The sequence below is a fragment of the Pongo abelii genome, chromosome 11 (genome assembly GCF_028885655.2).
Source record: "Pongo abelii isolate AG06213 chromosome 11, NHGRI_mPonAbe1-v2.0_pri, whole genome shotgun sequence".
NCBI classification, from domain to species: Eukaryota; Metazoa; Chordata; class Mammalia; order Primates; family Hominidae; genus Pongo; species Pongo abelii.
Genome location: NC_071996.2, coordinates 50,511,315 through 50,530,925, shown reverse-complemented (window position 1 = coordinate 50,530,925; position 19,611 = coordinate 50,511,315). Strand labels below are relative to the sequence as shown.

General features: G+C 34.7%; 1 protein-coding gene across 19 annotated transcripts in view; it reads right to left on the bottom strand.

Annotated features, from left to right (window-relative positions):
• MBD5 (methyl-CpG binding domain protein 5) overlaps positions 1–19,611 on the bottom strand; it is a 475,596-nt gene that overhangs the window by 364,969 nt on the left and 91,016 nt on the right. For 2 of the 19 annotated variants that reach the window (XM_063712781.1, XM_063712783.1), the window contains 2 exons: positions 19,158–19,281; positions 17,747–17,831 (listed from right to left, as the gene is read on the bottom strand). The exons of 16 other annotated variants lie outside the window; for them this stretch is intronic. The gene's annotated coding sequence lies outside the window, so the exon portion shown is untranslated. Of the gene's footprint in view, positions 1–17,746; positions 19,282–19,611 lie in introns of all 19 variants that reach the window. One more of the 19 variants, XM_063712777.1, reaches the window with a different exon arrangement.

Below are 19,611 nucleotides of genomic sequence, written 5' to 3'. Positions count from 1 at the left end.
AAGTGCTTTCAAACTAGTAAGCTCTCATTAATTTCTATCTTAGAATATGGAGAATTAATCATTGCATTAGTTGATAATATAACTTGACCTATAACTCCTCTTTATAAAAACAGCAACAAGTAAGTCCCTTTGAATAACCTGTATACTACATTTTATGCCAAAGAACTTCTCTTTCATCTTGTATTATCAGGAAATGAGATGTTATGGATGGATGCAGTTTTCAGTTAAGTGAAGCTTCACTTATTAAGTGCCCAAACTATTTTGATTCTAATCACCTTTGGTGAGCTTTTTAAAAATACATTACATATTAGCTAGTCTCCCCAACCTTGCCCAGGAGAATCATTAACCATCACTAAGTGAGTAAATTCCTGCTGCTGTTCACTCTGGAGTATGCTACACGAGAAAGAGCTGGATAGCAAACCAAAGCCTGCAATTTGGCAGATCCATCCTTGGGACTTTTGATTGGTGACTCATATTCAACACGACTGTTTTTTCTTTCTACAGTGTGTTAATACACAGGCATGTCTCTCCTGATGAGGAGTCATAAGAACCTCTTTGGTATTGTAATTTAACCGGTCTGTGAGACAGGTTCCTCTGATCCCCAAAGTGCATTTTTTTTTTTTTTTTATATCACACAGCCAGTATTTTGTTGGACTATCCAATACAAATGTTTCATACTTGGTGAAAATTCTCTACATGCTTGTTTCTACATGTTTATATAGCAATGAACAGAAATATCCATCATAAAGGACAGCATACAAAAATAATTTTGCATGGTTTCAGTGACCTAGTTCATCATTTGCTGTACCATTCTATAAAAGAATGATACTCTAGGGGCATCTGAGATGTACAGGGTCATTGCTATACTGCATCAGCTATGAGAAGTACACTAGTTCTAACTGCTATGTAAGAAAAATTGAGAGCTGTCAGGAGAAAACGGAAGATAAAGTTTATTTAAATAATTAAATTAAAATTTATATTCACATTTCTTCAAAATAATGATGATAGTTATAGTCATCTCTTTTAAGACAAAATGCATGGGCTTGAAGCTATTATTTTCCTAAATGTTCAAAGACAATTTCTACATTCATGGTTCTATAATGAAGTTATTTTAAGGCCTACAGAGGTCACCTAAATGTCTGCCATGTCATGAAATTGCTTAAATTTGAAAACTGTATTTGAATCACAATTATTTGGAACAATAGAAAAATTTTATTAATTCAAACATTTTGATGGTGTTATTTAGGGAGGTAATCCAAATTTCAGAATGCTAATAAATTTTGTTTAAGTAGTGTGTAGATGGAAATTAGTACAGAGAGTTTAAAAAATTAAAGGCCCATGTTCTAGAATAACAAATTAAATATGAATACCAAATCTACCTTTGTCTATTCACTTATTCAGTGAATTACATTTGTAATGTCTGAATTATCAATTATTATACTATAAAGCCACAAAATGGCAAGTAGTTATAAAACAGTTCTTCCCCAGATTTTCAATATTTTCCTAAATTGCTATGCTCTTAAAACTTACTACCAATAAAATGTTTTTTGTTTTAATGCTTAGTGGCACTTTCAATACAGTGACAACCTTCTTTGTACAATGTATCAGCTGTATTTTCACAGAGCCTATCTTTTTAGAGATAGAGTATATCTGGGTCACTATTTTATTTATTTCTTTTTTCTTTTTGATAAGCAGTCTCACTCTGTTGCCCAGTCTGGAATGCAGTGGTGTGATCTTGGCTCACTGCAACCTCCGCCTCCCCGGTTCAAGTGATTACTCCTGTCTCAGCCTCCCAAGTAGTTGAGATTACAGACACACACCACCACGCCTGGCAAATTTTTGTATTTTTTAGTAGAGACACGGTTTCACCATGTTGGCCAGGGTAGTCTCGAACTCATGACCTCAGGTGATCCACCTGCCTCTGCCTCCCAAAGTTTTGAGATTACAGGCATGAGCCATGGCACCCGGTCTGGGCCACTATTTTGCTTAAGAAGTTCCTTAAGTTTCCCTCAGACATCTTTGTGTTCTGTTTTCTTGGTCAAGACTGCTAATGGTTCTTTGCTGCTTTTAATTTCCTGGGAGTGTGAAAATAATTAAAATTGGGTCCTTATAAAGGTCCTTATAAAGGTCCTTATAAAAAAGACGAAAGGCAATTTGAAATTGCTAGCCTAAAATAAATAGACTAAAGCTTCAACTCTTAGAGATCACACCTTTGCACTAGATCTTTGCACAGTTATGCTGATAGAAACATTCAATCAGATGCCAGATCATTTTCTTAAGGAAACAAGAATTGTCATTTTATACTGAATAAGTAGAAACATTTTATGCACATGAAATCCAGTACTTTTAACTAAGTTTTTTTTCTAAGATGGAGGTAAAAGTAAAGCCTTATATGCTTGCTGATAGAGTAATTTTCAGACACTTAAAGAGTGGCTCACTGGCAATACATGCATACACACATGCATACATGCATTCTGACATGCTTTCTTGAGTAAGGCATATATTGTACATGTGACTACTATCTACCATATAGTCATGTTGGAGATTACCAACTGCTTTTTAAGTATAAAAATCATGCATATATGTGTATATATGCATATGTGTATATAAAGATTTATGCATTACTTTTTTGTGCTGTCATTTACAGTCCATGACATAGAAATGTGGTATGAACAAAAAAGGACAGTCCCACAAAGAAACTTGAGACTTAGTTTTTGCTCCAATTCTAATTAATGTGTGACCTTGGACAACTGTTTGTCATTGGGTTCAGGATGCTACAACCTGTTCTACTAAAAGTACAAGGCTATTATAAGGATCAATAATACATATCTGTATAATACATATCTGTATAATACATACATTATATGCATAAAAAGTAATATAGGTAGACATGCTTTTTAAAGTAGGGTTTTTTAGCCAGGGAGTTAACAGTACTTTGTTAAGCAAAAATTGACAAATGGGATCTAATTAAACTAAAGAGCTTCTGCACAGCAAAAAAAACTATTACCACAGTGAACAGACAATGTACAGAATGGGAGAAAGCTTTTGCAATCTATCCATCTGACAAGGTTTAATATCCAGAGTCTACAAGAAACTTAAACAAATTTACAAGAAAAAAACAACGCCATTAAAAAGTGGGCAAAGGACATGAACAGACACTTCTCAAAAGAAGACATTCATGCAGCTAACACACATATGAAAAAAAGCTCATCATCACTGATCATTAGAGAAATGCAAATTAAAACCACAATGAGATACCATCTCACACTAGTCAAAATGGTGATTATTAAAAAGTCAAGAAACAACAGATGCCAGTGAGATTGTGCAGAAAAAGGAACACTTTTACACCGTTGGTGGGAGTGTAAATTAGTTCAACCATTGTGAAAGACAGTGTGGGTGATTCCTCAAAGATCTAGAAGCAGAAATACCATTTGACCCAGGAATCCCATTACTGGGTATATACCCAAAAGAATTTAAATCATTCTGTTATAAAGATACATGCATGCGTATATACATTGGAGCACTATCCACAATAGCAAAGACATGGAATCAACCCAAATACCCATCAACGATAGACTAAATAAAGAAAATGTGGTACATATATACCACGGAATATGACGCAGGCATAAAAAGGAAGATCATGTCCGTTGCAGGGACATGTATGAAGCTGGAAGCTGTTATCCTCAGCAAACTAATACTGGAACAGAAAACCAAATACCACATGTTCTCACTTATAAATGGGAGCTGAATGATGAGAACTCGTGGACACATAGTGGGAAGAATAGGTACTGGGGCCTGTCATGAGTTGCGGGGAGAGAGAGCATCAGGAAGAATAGCTAATGGATGCTGGGCTTAATACCTGGGTGATAGGATGATCTGTCCAGCAAACCACTATGGCACACGTTTACCTATGTAACCAACCTGCATATCCTGCGCAGGTACCCCAGAACTTGAAATAAAAGCTGAAGAAAATTGGGAGGCCGAGGTGGGCGGACCACAAGGTCAGGAGATCGAGACCATCCTGGCTAACACGGTGAAACAGCGTCTCTACTAAAAATACAAAAAATTAGCCAGGCACGCGCCCATAGTCCCAGCTACTCAAGAGGCTGGGGCAGGAGAATCGCCTGAACCCGGGAGGCGGAGCTTGCAGTGAGCCGAGATCGCGCCACTGCACTCCAGCCTGGGAGACAGAGCGAGACTCCGTCTAAAAAAAAAAAAAAGAAAGAAAAAAGCTGAAGAAAACAACCCAACAGTACTTTGTTACTAATAATTTACTGCTAAAGTTTGTAAAACATCTTACATATTTTTAATTTAAGGAGAATTCAAGACTATCAGTATACAATGAATTATATTCTCTCTCTCTCTCAATAAAAGTGCATTCTGACATGCTTTTTTGGGTAAGCAGTGTGTTGTACATATGACTACTATCTAACATGTTGGATAAGAGATTCCCGACTGCTTTTTAAGAATAAAGAGCCGGGGGAAAAAGATGGCATTACTGTCATTATTTCTATTATTCAAATTGCCCAGATTAGGGGCTTCCTCTTAATACTGTAATTCATATGATACCTCATCCTGAAAAATGTAAGTATAAACAAGGATTGCTTTGTTTTTCCCTTTTGGTGTGTATGGAGAATATGGAAGGGGAACACCTGGGAGAAAACATTTACCATATACAGCAAATGCTGGAAGGTAATACGTAGCCATCTAATAACTAAAAGTGTATTTCCTCATCCAAAATCTTTAGTAACTTTTCCTTTGTAAAGACACCTACTTTTTTTTTTTTTTTTTTTTTGAGATGGAGTCTCCCTCTGTCACCCATGATGGAGTACGGTGGCACGATCTTGGCTCACTGCAACCTCTGCCTCCTGGGTTCAAGCGATTCTCCTGCCTCAGCCTCCCCAAATAGCTGGGACTAGAGGCACACACCACCACGCCCAGCTAAATTCTTTTTGTATTTTTAGTAGAAACGAGGTTTCACCACATTGGCCAGGCTGGTCTCAAACTCTTGACCTCAGGTGATCCGCCTGCCTCGGCCTCCCAAAGGGCTGGGATTACAGGTGTGAGCCACCGTGCCCAGCCTACTTCTTAACCTACAATTCTCCATGATACACTGGCTGGCTAGTAAACCGATCTCTTGAACACATCTTTATTTTATTAATAATTGCTGCTTCCTTTAAAGAGGGATTTTTAGAGAAGAAAGCATGTACTTATACTACCAATGTATTTTTCATTTCCTTCTAAGCTAGTCATGGGACTCTACAAGTCTTTCTTTTTACTTTCCTTTTCAGCATAGCAAAGAACTTTTCATAGCCACCTTTAAGAAAATTTAGAAACAAAACATTTTATAGCATTATTCATTCTTTCAATATTTATTGACCTATTAAGTGGCAGCCATAGCCCTTGTGTTAGCTACACAGTCCCAGACATCAAGGAAGCCTAGTAAGAGAGACAGAAAATTAAGTAAGGCATTTGCACTACACAGTGATAAGTATTAAAAGGAGTTAAGCATAGGAAGCCATCAGGCTGTGCTGGAGAAATCAGAGAGGTTGTAGATAGTCTTCCAAGATGACACCAAAAATGAGCCCTGAGGTATGAATGGGAAAGTGAAAAATTGGGAAGGGTATTTCCAACAGAGGGAATATCATCAGAATTTATATACTGAATTATATGTTTGTTATGATCATATTTATCTTTTAGAAAGTCAACTAAGGTAATATGAGGAATAAATTTAAAAAGGTAAAAATATGATTTTAACCATGATTCCATTTTCATAATGTATATTTAATAGTAATTTAGCTTGTAAGCATTATATAAAATGAAATAAATACAACATTTGAGGTAGACAAAGAATGCTTACTAAACCATTTTTGGTAATAGTAAAAAGCTAAAAACAAAAAGAAAACATAAGCCAAAAACCACAATAAACAGAAAAATCCCTAGGTCCTAAATAAAGAACTGGTTAAAAAAATTATGAAAGATTCATACAGAATAATATACAGCAAAGAGAAAGAATAAAAACTATTTTCCTCACGTCTAGATGCTGGAATGATTAAATATAACCTGAGTTCAGAGATGTCAAAATATGAAGAAAGTATCTCTTAGAATTGATGAAATACAGTAATTTTAGATATAATTAAACCTTATGTTTAAAAAGTGTGTTCTAGAATAATATATCTCAATATAAATAAATATATATGTATAATCCTGATCCCACTTTTATATATATTTTTACATATATATCATGCATAGCTTATACTTATTTATTGTATTTTCTTTGATACATTATAATATATGTACATATATTTTTATTCTTTATGTATAACTATTCCTTGATTCTCAAATCATATTAAATACCAATCTTTCTGAAAAATTCCATTAAATTAAATATACACATCAATTGTAGGATACTCCAGATTTCAGAAATATGAAAATACAAAAAATTTTGCATTTTGAAATAGGGAAAATACAGTTATGCTCGTATATGCAAGAAAAATGATTTAAAAATATGCAGAAAAAATCTAACCTTAACACTCCAGGAACAATTTAGGAGAGAGACACTTATTTTTCACTTTCTACCTTTTAAAACCCTCAGTAATTATTCTTTCTTTTTTGAAAATGGGTCTTGCTCTGTCACCCAGGCTGGAGTACAGTAGCACAATGACAGCTCACTGCAATCTTGACTTACTGGTCTCAGGCAATCCTTCCACCTCAGTCTCATGAGTAACTGGGACCACAGGCATGTGCTACTATGCCCGGCTAACTTTTTAGATTTTTTGTAGAGACAGGGTCTCCCTATGTTGCCCAGTCAAGTCTTGAACTCCTGGGCCCAAGCAGTCCTCTTGCCTTGGTCTCCCAAAGTGCTGGGATTACAGGTGTAAGCAAATGTGCCCAACCTTCAGGGTTTTCTTGTTTGTTTGTTTTGTGTTTGTTTGGTTGTTTGTTTTTTCAAGACAGTTTTGCCCTGTCACCCAGGCTGGAGTGCAATGGGCAATCTTGGCTCACTGCAACCTCTGCCTCCTGGGTTCAAGTGATTCTTGTGCCTCAGTCTCCCAAGTAGCTGGGATTACAGGCTTGTCCCACCACACCTGGCTAATTTTTGTATTTTTTAGTAGAGATGGGGTTTTGCCATGTTGGCCAGGCTGATCTCGAAATCCTGCCCTCAAGTGATCCACCCGCCTTGGCCACCCAAAGTGCTGGATTACAGGTGTGAGCCACAGTGACCTGCAGTGATTTTTTAACAACACAATCAGATGTTCTTGAAATTAACGTTTCTTTTAAAAAAATCACTACAGATATTTTTGTTAATTACCATCACCACCGAAGTAATCTGTCCTTTGTCTTGTTTGATCCTTTGCTCTTCTGAGTTCCTGTTTTCCCATGTGTTCTATGGAATTTCCTTTACTGGATACTCTTCTGCTCAATTTTACATATGTTGCTGCAAGTGTTAGATCTCAGCAGTCTTCTTCCTGCACAGATACCTCCCTTGAGGACTTCACCTATTTTAATAGTGTCAACTCATAACTATTCAGAATTTGTTCACTAATCCTAACCTCTCATGTATGAATATTAGAGGTAAATTTCCAGTTGTCTGGTGAACATTTCTAGGCAGATATCACATACTAAACACACAAAGAACACATTCAAAACACAACCTATATTATCCATCCCCCATCCTACTTTGACCCTTGTTCTACATCTAGGTTAATAAAATCATAAACTTTCATGCTACAAATTTCAGAATCACCTCTGACTATATTTTTTACAAGGCTCTCAATCAAGTCAGTCAATAGTCACCAAAAAGTGTTAAATTTACACCACCATTGTGGTATACTGTTTTCTAACATTTCCCCGTCTTTCAAGGTCCCATACTTGGATTATAATAGCTTTCTAAATTATGTTTCTAATCTCTTCATGTCAATTCATATCATAGTCATTTTCTTAAGACATATATCTGTTCCTCTGACATTTCTAACTTAAAAATTTGAAAAGTTTCCAAAAATTTGAAGTTTCCCATTACGATAGAGCTCAAACTCTTCAGTTTTTAATAATTTCACAAATATTTAATAAGTACTCATTGTGTGCCCACATATGTGACTAAACAGGAGAAAGACTTCAGAAAACCATTAGGATTGGAGGTAAAAGATAGGAAGAGCAGCACTTGGTGAGAACACAAAGTTACATGTTCTTAGCTCTCATTAGATCCACCCACCTCTTCATTGCTCACCCCAATCTGTCTATCCTTAGTTATCTCTGCCTTTGGCTAAGTCATTTGGCCTCATATATGGCCTCTTATTCACTATCCTATGTCCCTTACAAAAGAAGGCAACAGTGAAAGTAAAATAAAATGTAGCTTTGAAGGTGATAAAAATGGCCAAGACTTAACTCTATAAAGCATTTCACAGTTTACAAAGGCTGTTTTCACATCCACTGCATTTAACATAATTATTCACTTATACACTGTTCACTGGACATTTTAAGTGCAACATAGCATAGTTTACTAACTATAGGCAAAAGACAGTCAACATATTGAATGGGTAATGGTATCCATTAGTTTCATCAAGCCACCTCGAGGAAAAAGTTAAGAAAATAAAATACTTCTTTTATGCAGTTTTTAGAAAATGAAGTGCTTGACATAACCAATTTTCTAAGTAACTCTACCTCTTCAAACATCAAATTTTTAAAAATTAACAACTTTTGAAGAAAAGCATTCTAAAACATATCATGTACCTCCCTGCCTTCACAAGTAGAGAGGCAAAGAATAATTTTAACTTTACCTAAAAACTCTAGTCCATCTATTAAGATACACTCTCATATGTCATTTGTGTCTCTCATTTTTAAGATTCCTCTTTTAATTAAGGCAATCTCTTTTCTACCAAAATACTTCCACAAATCTCTATAATCAGGTATTGTTTCTAAACTTTTATATACCAGACAATTAGAATGTTAAAAGTCAATAAATTTAGTGAGGGTGTAAAGAGAAAGGCACCTGCTTTAACAAGAGTTTTGTGATAATTATTTGCAGGGCTCTGGATCTTTACGTTATTTTACCTCTGTATTAGTTGTGCTCAAATGGTCGCTTGTGCAAAAATTTATTTCTGACCAAAAATGCGGAGGTCAGTTAAATCTAGAGTTTTAAAAGAATGATTTAAAAATGGGATGCAAGTCTTATCAGATGACAGTAAATCATATGCAAGGGTTTCCATAATGTAAAGAAATTAACATGTTGAAACTGAGAGTTGACTCCAAAGAATCCAAAGAATTTCTTTTTAAAATTTCTTCTTAGACTTATATGTCTAACTCTCAACATTAGAAAATAAGAAAATATAATATCTGTCTCCCTTCTTTCTTTTAACTTATATCCAAAGGAATTCTCTAAGTACAAAATAATTTTTTAAAAAACGTGGATACAAAAGCCTAGAAATGTAGTTCTTTCAGTTTTTAGAGTATCCTTAGTGAATCTAACCCCTCATGGCAAGATGTGTTGCTTTTCATATCCATTCATTCAGGTTCTCAAAGGAATCAGTTTAGCTAACTATATACCAAAACCAGGACGATGTCTCTCAAGCTTTTCAGACATGGTACATGGCTTTTTAAAAGAAAAATGATCTGAATAACTGAAGTTTTCTGTAAAAACAGGCAAGGTATAAAAACAAACCAAATGGACTTAAAAAGTTTCCAATAATTGAATAATGGTTTCTTGAATCTTACATTACCTGCTTTTGTAGGTGTTAGATATATAGCCATAGAGAAGTTTGCTTGAATGTTTTACTACTGAGAGAAATGCATATCATTGTAAAAAGAAAAAAAAAACCCAAAGGTTAGAAATAAAGCTTTAAATAAAATCTTATTTTTTTAGGCATGCCTTTGTAAAAAGGCTATACATGTGAAAAATATATTGGATGTAATCCATGCATAAATTATGCACATTCTTAATAATGACCAAGATATATTAGCACTAACAAGTGTCAACTGCTACTCTAAATCTTTTACTTGTAAGTAGTTAAATCTTTACAAAACCTTAAGAGGTAGGCACTAAAATCAAACCCAGTTTTACAGACGAGGAAACTCAGGTCGACAGAAGTTAAAGTTGTCCAATGTAACACAGCTAGAAAATGGATGCACTAGACAATGCTGTTAATAAAGTTGAAAGATATTTTGGCTACTTTAGTCTCCATCTGATCTGGATTCTAAAATATAAAATGATGAATTCATTGTAAAAATGCTGTGAACATTTTTAAATCAATAACTTAATCAGCACATCCAACAAACTAGGAATAGAAAAAAACTTCCTCAATCTGATCAAGGGCATCTATGAAAAAGTCATAGCCATCATGCTTATTGAAGAGGCACTACATGCTATCTTTCTAAGATCAGGAACAAGACTTTCACTGTCTGTATTAAACACTGTACTGGAGTTTCCAGACAAGAAAATTAGGCAAGAAAAAGAAATAGAAGACAGCCAGGTTTAAAAGGAATAATTAAATCAATCTTTATTTGCAGAGGACATGATTTATGCAGACAAAATCCTAAGAAATCAACAAAAAACCTATTAGAGGTAATAAATAAGTTCAGTAAGGTAGCAGGTTTCAAGACCAATATACAAAAGTTAACAGTATGTCAACACACTAGCAATAAACAGTTGGACAGTGAAGTTAAGAAAATAATTCCATTTACAATAGCATGTAAAAGAAAATACTTATGAATAACCAAAAGTGTTAGACTTACACTGTGAAAACTACAAAGCATTTCTTTATGACATTAAAGAAAACCTAAATAAATGAAAAGACATGTTACATTTCTGAATTAGAAGACTTAATATTGTTAAAATATCAATAATCCCAAAATTGATTTACATATTCAGTGCAATCCCTATCAAAACTCAAGCTGGTGATTTTGCAGCAACTGACAAGCTGATTAGAATTTTCACATGGAAATGCAGGAATAACCAAAACCATCTTAAAAAGAGAGAAACAAAGTTAGAAAACTCCCAATTTACAATTCAAAATGTATACATGCCAGGTGCGGGGGCTCACACGTGTAATCTCAGCACTTTAGGAGGCCGACGCAAAAGGATTGCCTGGGCCCAGGAGTTTGAGACCAGCCTGAGCAATATGGCAAAACTCCATCTCTAGAAATATAAAAATTAGCCAGGCATGGTGGCGTGCGCCTGTAGTCCCAGATACTTAGGGGGCTGAGATTAGAGGATGGCTCGAGCCCTGGACATTGAGGCTGCAGTGAGCTTTTGTGTGCGTGCCACTGTATTTGAGCATGTTTGAGCATGTGTGACAAAGTGAGACCCTGTCTCCAAAAAAAAAAAAAGGCAAATTACAAAGCTATAGTAATCAAGACAAGATGGTACTGGCATAGGTAGACATATAGATTAATGGAACAGAGAGTCAGAAGTAAATCCTTGCCTTTGCAGTCAACTGTTTTTGGACAAGGGTACTAAGAACATTCAATCAGAAGAATCACCTTCAATAAATGTTGCTGGGTAAACTGGAGAGCTACATGAAAAAGAATGATATTGGATCACTTCCTCACACCATACATAAAAATTAACTCAAAATGATCATATACCTTTATGTAAGAGCTACAACTATAACATCTTAAAAGAAAACACAGGAAACAATCTCTGTGACCTTAGGTTAGGCAAAGAACTCTTTAGGTATGTCACCAAAAGCACAAGTAAAAGAAGAAAAAAATAATAAATTTGACTTCATCAAAACTAGGACATTTCGTACTGCATAGAACACCATCAAGAAGGTGAAAACCCACAGAATAAGAGAAAATATTTGTAAATCACATAGGATTAAAAAACTTATAATCAAAATACATAAATAACACTTAAAACTCAGTAATAAAAAGACAATTCAATTAAAAATTGCACAAAGGATTTAAATAGACATTTCTCCAAAGAAGTTATAAATGTGGCCTATAAGGACAGAAAAAGATGTTAAATATTGTTAGTCATTAGGGAAATGTGAATCAAAACAACGAGATACCATTTCACATTCACTAAAATGGCGACAATAAAAAAAGATAGATAAAAATGTTGGTGAGGACATGAAGAAACTGGAATGCTCATTATGTTTTTCGAAATGTAAAATGGTACAGCTGCTTTTGAAAATACTTTAGAAGTTCCTCAAAATGTTAATATAAATTTACCCAACAATTCCAATAATGAGTACATACCTGAGAGAAGTGAAAACATATGTCCACAAAAAAACTTGTACATAATATTCATATCAGCATTACTCATAAAAGTAAAGGTGGAAACAACTCAAATGTCCATCAACTGATGGGTGAACAAAATGTGGTATATATCCATACAATGGAATATTATTTGTCAATAAAAAGTACTGAAGTTAGGAGATATACTACAACATGGATAAACCATGAAAACTTTAATGCTAAATGATAAAAGTCAGTGACAAATCACCATATATGGTATGATTCCATTTGTATGAAATGTCAAGGATAGGCAAAACTATAGGGAAAGACAACAGATTAGTGATTGCCTAGAGCTGGGAGTAGGGTCAGAGGAGAATGGGGAGTGATCACTAATGGATACAGGGTTTTTGTGACGGGTAATATAAACCAAAATGATGAATTTTAATAGTTTTTTTTTCTTTTTTCACCCAGGCTGGAGTGTAGAGCCACAGTCATAGCTCACTGCAACCTTGAACTCCTGGGCTCAAGAGATTCTCCCGCCTCAGCCTCCCCAGTAGCTGGGAGTAGAGGTGTACACCACCATTCCAGCTTAATTTAAAATATATATATATATATTTTTATGTTGCCCAGGCTGGTCTCAAACTCCTGGGCTTAAGCCATCCTCCAATCTCAGCCTCCTAAGTAGATGGGACTGCGTGTATGAGCCACTGTGCCAGGTTAATAGTTATTCTTAATAACATAATTGACTTACAGCAATAAGGTAATATGGCAAATTAATTCATATTTGTAATTTGGGGGGCACATTTTGACACTAACTTATTTGGTAGAATGAGACTCTGTCATCCATCATTTTAGTCAGTTCATGGGAACATGATTACAGATATTCTCTCATTCTCTGTTAATATTCACTACTTACCAACTATGAGCTTGGCACTGTGATAAGTTCTGGGTAATGGTGGTGACCATTCTTTAGGGGCTATAGTGGAATACTGGTAATACCGGTAATACCGACTCTAGTAAGACACAGGACAAGATGCTTTATGGTGCTTTGTAGTGCAGATTTCCAGGACTCAGCCAAAACTTTTACCCCATGTGCTGGAGCAGATCAAAAACTCTTTTTTACTGAAGATGATACTGTAAGCATACATTTTTAATTCAGGCAGTTTAGGTCTTATTCTAGCTATCAGACCTTGAGCAAGTGACCTAAATCTCCTTGTCTCAGTTTCTACATTTGCAAAATGGGGATAATAATATGTATTATATTGGATTCTTACAAGAATTAAATGAGATAATCCATTGAAGGCATATAGATTATTGTCTGCCATGTAGTTATATACTTAATAAACATAATAATGATAATTTTGATGGTGGAGATGGCAGCAGTCTTGTTCTTTTATATACACAGACAAATTATTTCTCCATCCAGGTATGTGCTCTGGTTACTCTGTCTAATTATTTTAAAAGGATATTATCTACAGAGGCAAATTATTTCTCCATCCAGGTATGTGCTTTGGTTAGTCTAATTATTTTAAAAGGATATTAACTTTACCTATTTTTTCATCTGGCTTAAAAAAAATATAGGTATGTCCTGGACTGGCATCTACAAACAACTGCTTTCTATACAGTATCTATGCAAGGTCTAGCAGAGAAAAATATGTGGGAAATTATTTAAGGTGATGTAATTCATTCATTATTCTAAATATTGTAAGTTCTATTGTTAGAGAAAACATAATTTCCAAAAGGCTATAAATTTGGGCTACACATATCTTAGTCCTCTGAGCCTCCATTGTTTTTCATTGAAAAAGGAAAGAAGAAAGAACCATAAGAGATCTATTACTGTACTTGTTACTGAAATTCTATAAAAGCTATAGCTATCTAACTTTTCATCATAATCTCTAAAGATGCTTCCACATTCTAGAAATGCCTTTTTTCAGCTTCTCTTATGGGTAATTGCTTTAAAAAAACACTGAGAAAAATGGTATTATGGAAAATTATTTGTTAGTTATATGTTTATCAACCTTTTAGATACTGTTTTTAAATAAACTTTTACCACCAGAAGGCTATAAACTCAAATTACTGTACATTATCTATATTAAACCAAAAGGTATAAAATAACAAGGAATGACTGATCTACCTTAATGTATAGAAAAGGAATGAGCTTCCATTCTACCAGTTCATCATACACTTAATCAATAGTTAAAATCATTGTTCCCTAGCCCACTCCTGCCAGGGAACCCCTGCAATCAGACCTACCTATGTGCTGTGGAAGGGCAAGAAAGCAAACAATACTATTAGTGGAGACCTACATGAATAAGGAATACTGGATATAAAAGTAGAATCAGCAGCTAAGAAGAGAAAGATCAATGTGAGCAATCAGTATAAATGGTATTCAATGAAGAGAGATACTGCAAGAAACAGGAATGGTGACTGAAATTTTCTAACTTTGTTTTCAGTTATATGGAGAGGAATTGTGTCAATAAAACAGAACTATACTACTAAAGAAAACGAGAAATCAATAATAAAACAACCAAAAAAAGTTGAACTAATCTACACATCCACCCTGGTATATGAAATTCAGAATTCCTCCACATCTTGAGGTATAATTATTTTTAAGCTCTGTTAATCTGAGAAGCAACAGATGAATCCCATTGTTTGTTACTTAGAATTCTTAGATGCTTAGTTTTCACATGTTTGTTGTTGGCAGAAAGCAATAGTAAGATTCTGAGGTCTGGCAGGACATTTCAATGTCATGTTGGACTCAGGAATTCTTTTTCGAGGGACAATCCCCTGTACTACAGGACTCTGGCAGACATCTCTGGCTTCTGAGCAATGGATACCAGTAGTGACTTCTCAGTCATGGTGATAACCTATAAAGAACTCTATAATTTCCAATATGTCTCTTGGTGGAGGGAAGAAGGAACAGTACTAGCCACATTAAAAAAACATGTAGGTAAATGTAAATATTTAAATGTAGAAAATGGGGCCAGGTGCAGTGGCTCATGCCTGTAATCTCAGCAATTTGGGAGGTTGAGGCAGGCGGATGGCTTGAGCCTAGGAGTTTGAGACCAGCCTGGTCAACGTGGCAAAACCCCACCTCTACAAAAAAATACAAAAGTTAGCTGGGCATGGTGGCATGCACTTGTAGTCCCAGCTACTTGGAAGGCTGAGGTAGGAGGATCACCTGAGCCTGGGGAGGTGAAGGTTGCAGTGAGTCATGATCATGCCATTGCACTCCAGCCTAGGCGACAGTGAGACCCTATCTCAAATGAATGAATAAATGTAAAAAATAAAAATGATAAGATCTCTGGAACAGAATACAGAAAGATATTTTATAATACTGCAGTAGAGATGTTCTTTGTTAACATGACACAAAGGCAAAAAACCATAAAAGACTGACACATTTGAGTAAATGAAAATATGTAAATGCAGCAAAAGATATAATAAATTAGGAAAAATATGTATAGCTCACAAAATAGTAACTATTCTTAGTATGCAAAATTCTCCTATAATCAATAAAAAACATAAACTACCCAAAAGAAAAATGAAAGAAATAAATAGAAAATTCGCTAAAGGAGGAAATTCCTAACAATAGGGAATATTTTAGTTACTTCTTATGTGCCAGGTACCCATACTAAATACCTTACATGCATTTTCTTGTTAATAAATAATACAGAATTCTCAACAATTCTGTAAAGTGGCTTCAAGAATCATATCAATTTTATAGTGAGGTTAATTAGCTTGTCAAAATTACACAGCATGTCAGTGGCGAAGGCTGGGATGCAAGCTCTCTTAGCGGAGCTCAGAGTCTTATCATTGCTCACCAATAACAATTCCACTATTGCAGAAATATTTATTTGTGAAAATAACAATAAAGCACACAGATGTCTGTATATGATAATCAATACACCCATTATTTGTAACAAAGAAAAAAGAAAAATGATCTAAATGATTATCAATAGGAAATAAAATAAATCTATACGTACTAATATGACAAGATGTTACCAGTATATTGATAGATATTTAAAAAGCAACTTGTACAGAAGGATTAGAGTATGTTCCCACTTTAATAAATTTAAAAAATTAAATATACATAATTATATATATGTATGTATATGTGGATACTTTATACATACGCATATACATATATATACATACACACAAACTTCAGTAGTTATCTATAAGGAGTACTGTTACAGGTAGGAATTTTTATTCTCTGTATACTAGTAGACTTTTTTTTTCAACGTACACATTTTCATTATTAGAATCAGCAATAAAGACATTTCCAATTTAAGAAAAAAGAAGGGGAAGCTACATTAACCAAACCTATCTTATAGCTCATAGCTTTTATATATTGGTAAAATATCCTGTGCTGTTACATAAGTATTCCTTTCAATTTATACTGGTAATTCCTAATATGTTATTTCTAATGATAGCACACAGTAAGTAACTTATTCTCACCTCCAGAACTTTAACCAACAATTTTTCAGCATGCTGAGAGGTTATCTGGAATTCTCAGACAGTATTTAAACCAGCCACATCCTTTACTGGTTTTCTCTAACAATTAAATTAAACCATTTTGGTATAGAGTCCTTAAGAGAAAGTAGTTCAGCAATATGTATCAAAAATTTTAAAATTGGAATACTCTGTTTTTTTTTGAGATGGACTCTCACTCTATTGCCCAGGCTGGAGTGCAATGGTGCAATCTCGGCTCACTGCAACCTCTGCCTCCCAGGGTCAAGTGATTCTCCTGCCTCAGCCTCCCGAGTAGCGGGGATTACGGGTGCGCACCACCACACCTGGCTAATTTCTGTATTTTTAGTAGAGATGGGGTTTCACCATGTTGGCCAGGCTGGTCTCCAACTCCTGACCTTGTGATCCCGCCTGCCTTGGCCTACCAAAAGTGCTGGGATTACAGGTGTGAGCCACCATGCCTGGCCATGGGAATACTCTTTACCTAGCAACTGTATTTTTTACTCAAAAGAAATTGTGTCCAAAGATTTATTTCATCAACGTAATCAGAGCACTAGTATATAAAATATTTGAACCAATAATGGGAAGCTGTTTAAATAATCATGGAAAAACTACACAATATTATACAGCCAAATATACAATATTATACAGCCAATAACAGTGCAAAAGAAAATTAAATGACCTAGAAAGATGTTCACGATATACTGTTGATGAAAAGAATCAGGTAACAACGTAACATAAACTAATTAAAAAAAAAAAATCCCTCAAAAATCTGGAAGAATGAGGGCTAAAATGATTATCTCTGCATGTGATTTTTATTTCCTCTTTTTCTTCTATGTTTTCTAAAAAAGATTACTTTCTAACAGAAAATTAGTTTAAAAATATAAAAGAATCAAACTTGTGTGTTATGTTAACCACTTAGTAGACATAGTTCAGATTATTTACAAAGAGGAAAAAAATGGAGTTGAAAGGCAAAGTGATGGATGGGCACATCATTTTCCAGTTTCAGCATTCTGTCCTACTGATGAACTTTTCCTAGCAACTGCTTTCATACTGAAAATTAGCTGTTTATAACAGACTAAGGTATATTGAGACTACTCACGTTCCTCTGGAACAGAAGAAGCAACGAAATCATTTCTCTACACATGTTATTTTAAGCTCCTCTATCTTCTAGTCCTCCAACAAAACTGGGGATGTCAACAACATTTTAGTGAGTGAGATTAGAATCTGTTAATAGTAAATGCCAAAAATATCAATAGTATAAGTTAGAGAGTAAGTACTGTTAAAAAAAAAAGTTTTCGACAAGGTAATATTCCCAGGAGATGGAACACAATGCACCTAACGTTACACAAAAGTTTAACTTTATGAACAAAAAGGAAGCATTGATCACTAGATCATAGAATGAATTATTACAAAGGGTAAGAAGAAACTGCAGGTCATACCACCTATTTATAACCCCAACTGCACCTCAAGTATTAGGAGTTTGTGTGATAAAAGCAGCAAGCTTTTAGCTATAGCTTGTGAGTGAACAGCTGTAGAAGCCACATAATAATGAGGGACATGGCTGACTCACTGTACGCTAAAGTAGAAGTAATACTGGTGATTGCTATCTGTGTAACTGGTCTAATGAGATATTTATTTATTCATTGATTTATTTATTTAAGAGACAGGTTCTTGCTTTGTTGCCCAAGTTGGTCTCGAACTCAAACTCAAACCCCTGGCTTCAAGCAATCCTCCTGCTTCAGCTTTTCAAAGTACTGGGATTACAGGCATAAGCCACCATGCCTGGCCAATGAGATTTTTAGATGATCAAACAGGTGCCTGAGTTTTAGAAGTAGTAAGTGCCAGAAAGGGACTCCTGGGATTTCTGAGTCCAGATTGAATTTTTTTTTTTCCAATTTCAGCACCATGGTAGACCAAATGAGATGGACAAGCCATTAACAGACTATGGTGGGAATTAGATTTAAATAAAATGAAAGTATAATTGGGTAACAAATGAGATAATGATTCAACAATAAGCATTTAAAACTAAATTTGTTGGGAGAAGAAATAGCACCTAAGACTATTTTTATTAAGTACTGTAAACCATGAACTGCAAAGAGGCTCATGTGATAATTCCTCATGCTTATTTTACTTTGCAAAGTGTTAAAAATTCATAAAGACGTTCATTTTGCACCAAGTATAAAGTATTTGGTACAAAGGTTTGTTAGGCCATTTTAGGAAAACATTTCAAGAAACCTTATAAATGGTATAATTTTATAGAGAAGAACAGAACATTTTAGTTTAGGATATTTATGACAGAGCAGAACTACTAATAAAATATACATACGCTGAGGAGATTCCTTGGGAAGTAGGATTTTAGTAAATACCCTAAATGTTCTCAAAAATGCATGTGTGCGTACACAAATACATATTCACATAGTTTCTTATATAGGCTAAGAGAACTATAAATTCTTTGAAAAATTTCAAACCTAAGAAAAGTTCCAATAACAGTATTCCCATAGAACATTTACCTTTCATCTCGTTTAAGCAATTTCTAGGCTCTTGTCACATTTGCCTTCCCTTATTTCTGGGTATATGTTTGTGTATATGTACAGTTGTTGCTCCTTTCCCATGGTTTCAGTTTCCTGCAGTCAACTGCAGCCCAAAAATAGGTGAGTTCAGTTCAATAAGATATTTTGAGAGAGAGATAGACCACATTCATATAACTTCTATAACAGCATATTGTTATAATTGTTCTATTTTACTATTAATTCTTTGTGTTAATCTCTGTCTCTAATTTATAAATTAAACTTATAGGTATGTACGTATAGAAAAAAACATAGTATATATAGGGTTTGGAACTATCAGTGGTTTCAGGCATCCACTGGGACCTTGGAACTTACCCCCACAGACAAAGTGGGACCTCTGTGTATCTGTATGTATACTATAATTTTTGCTGAACCATTTGATAATTAGTTGCACACA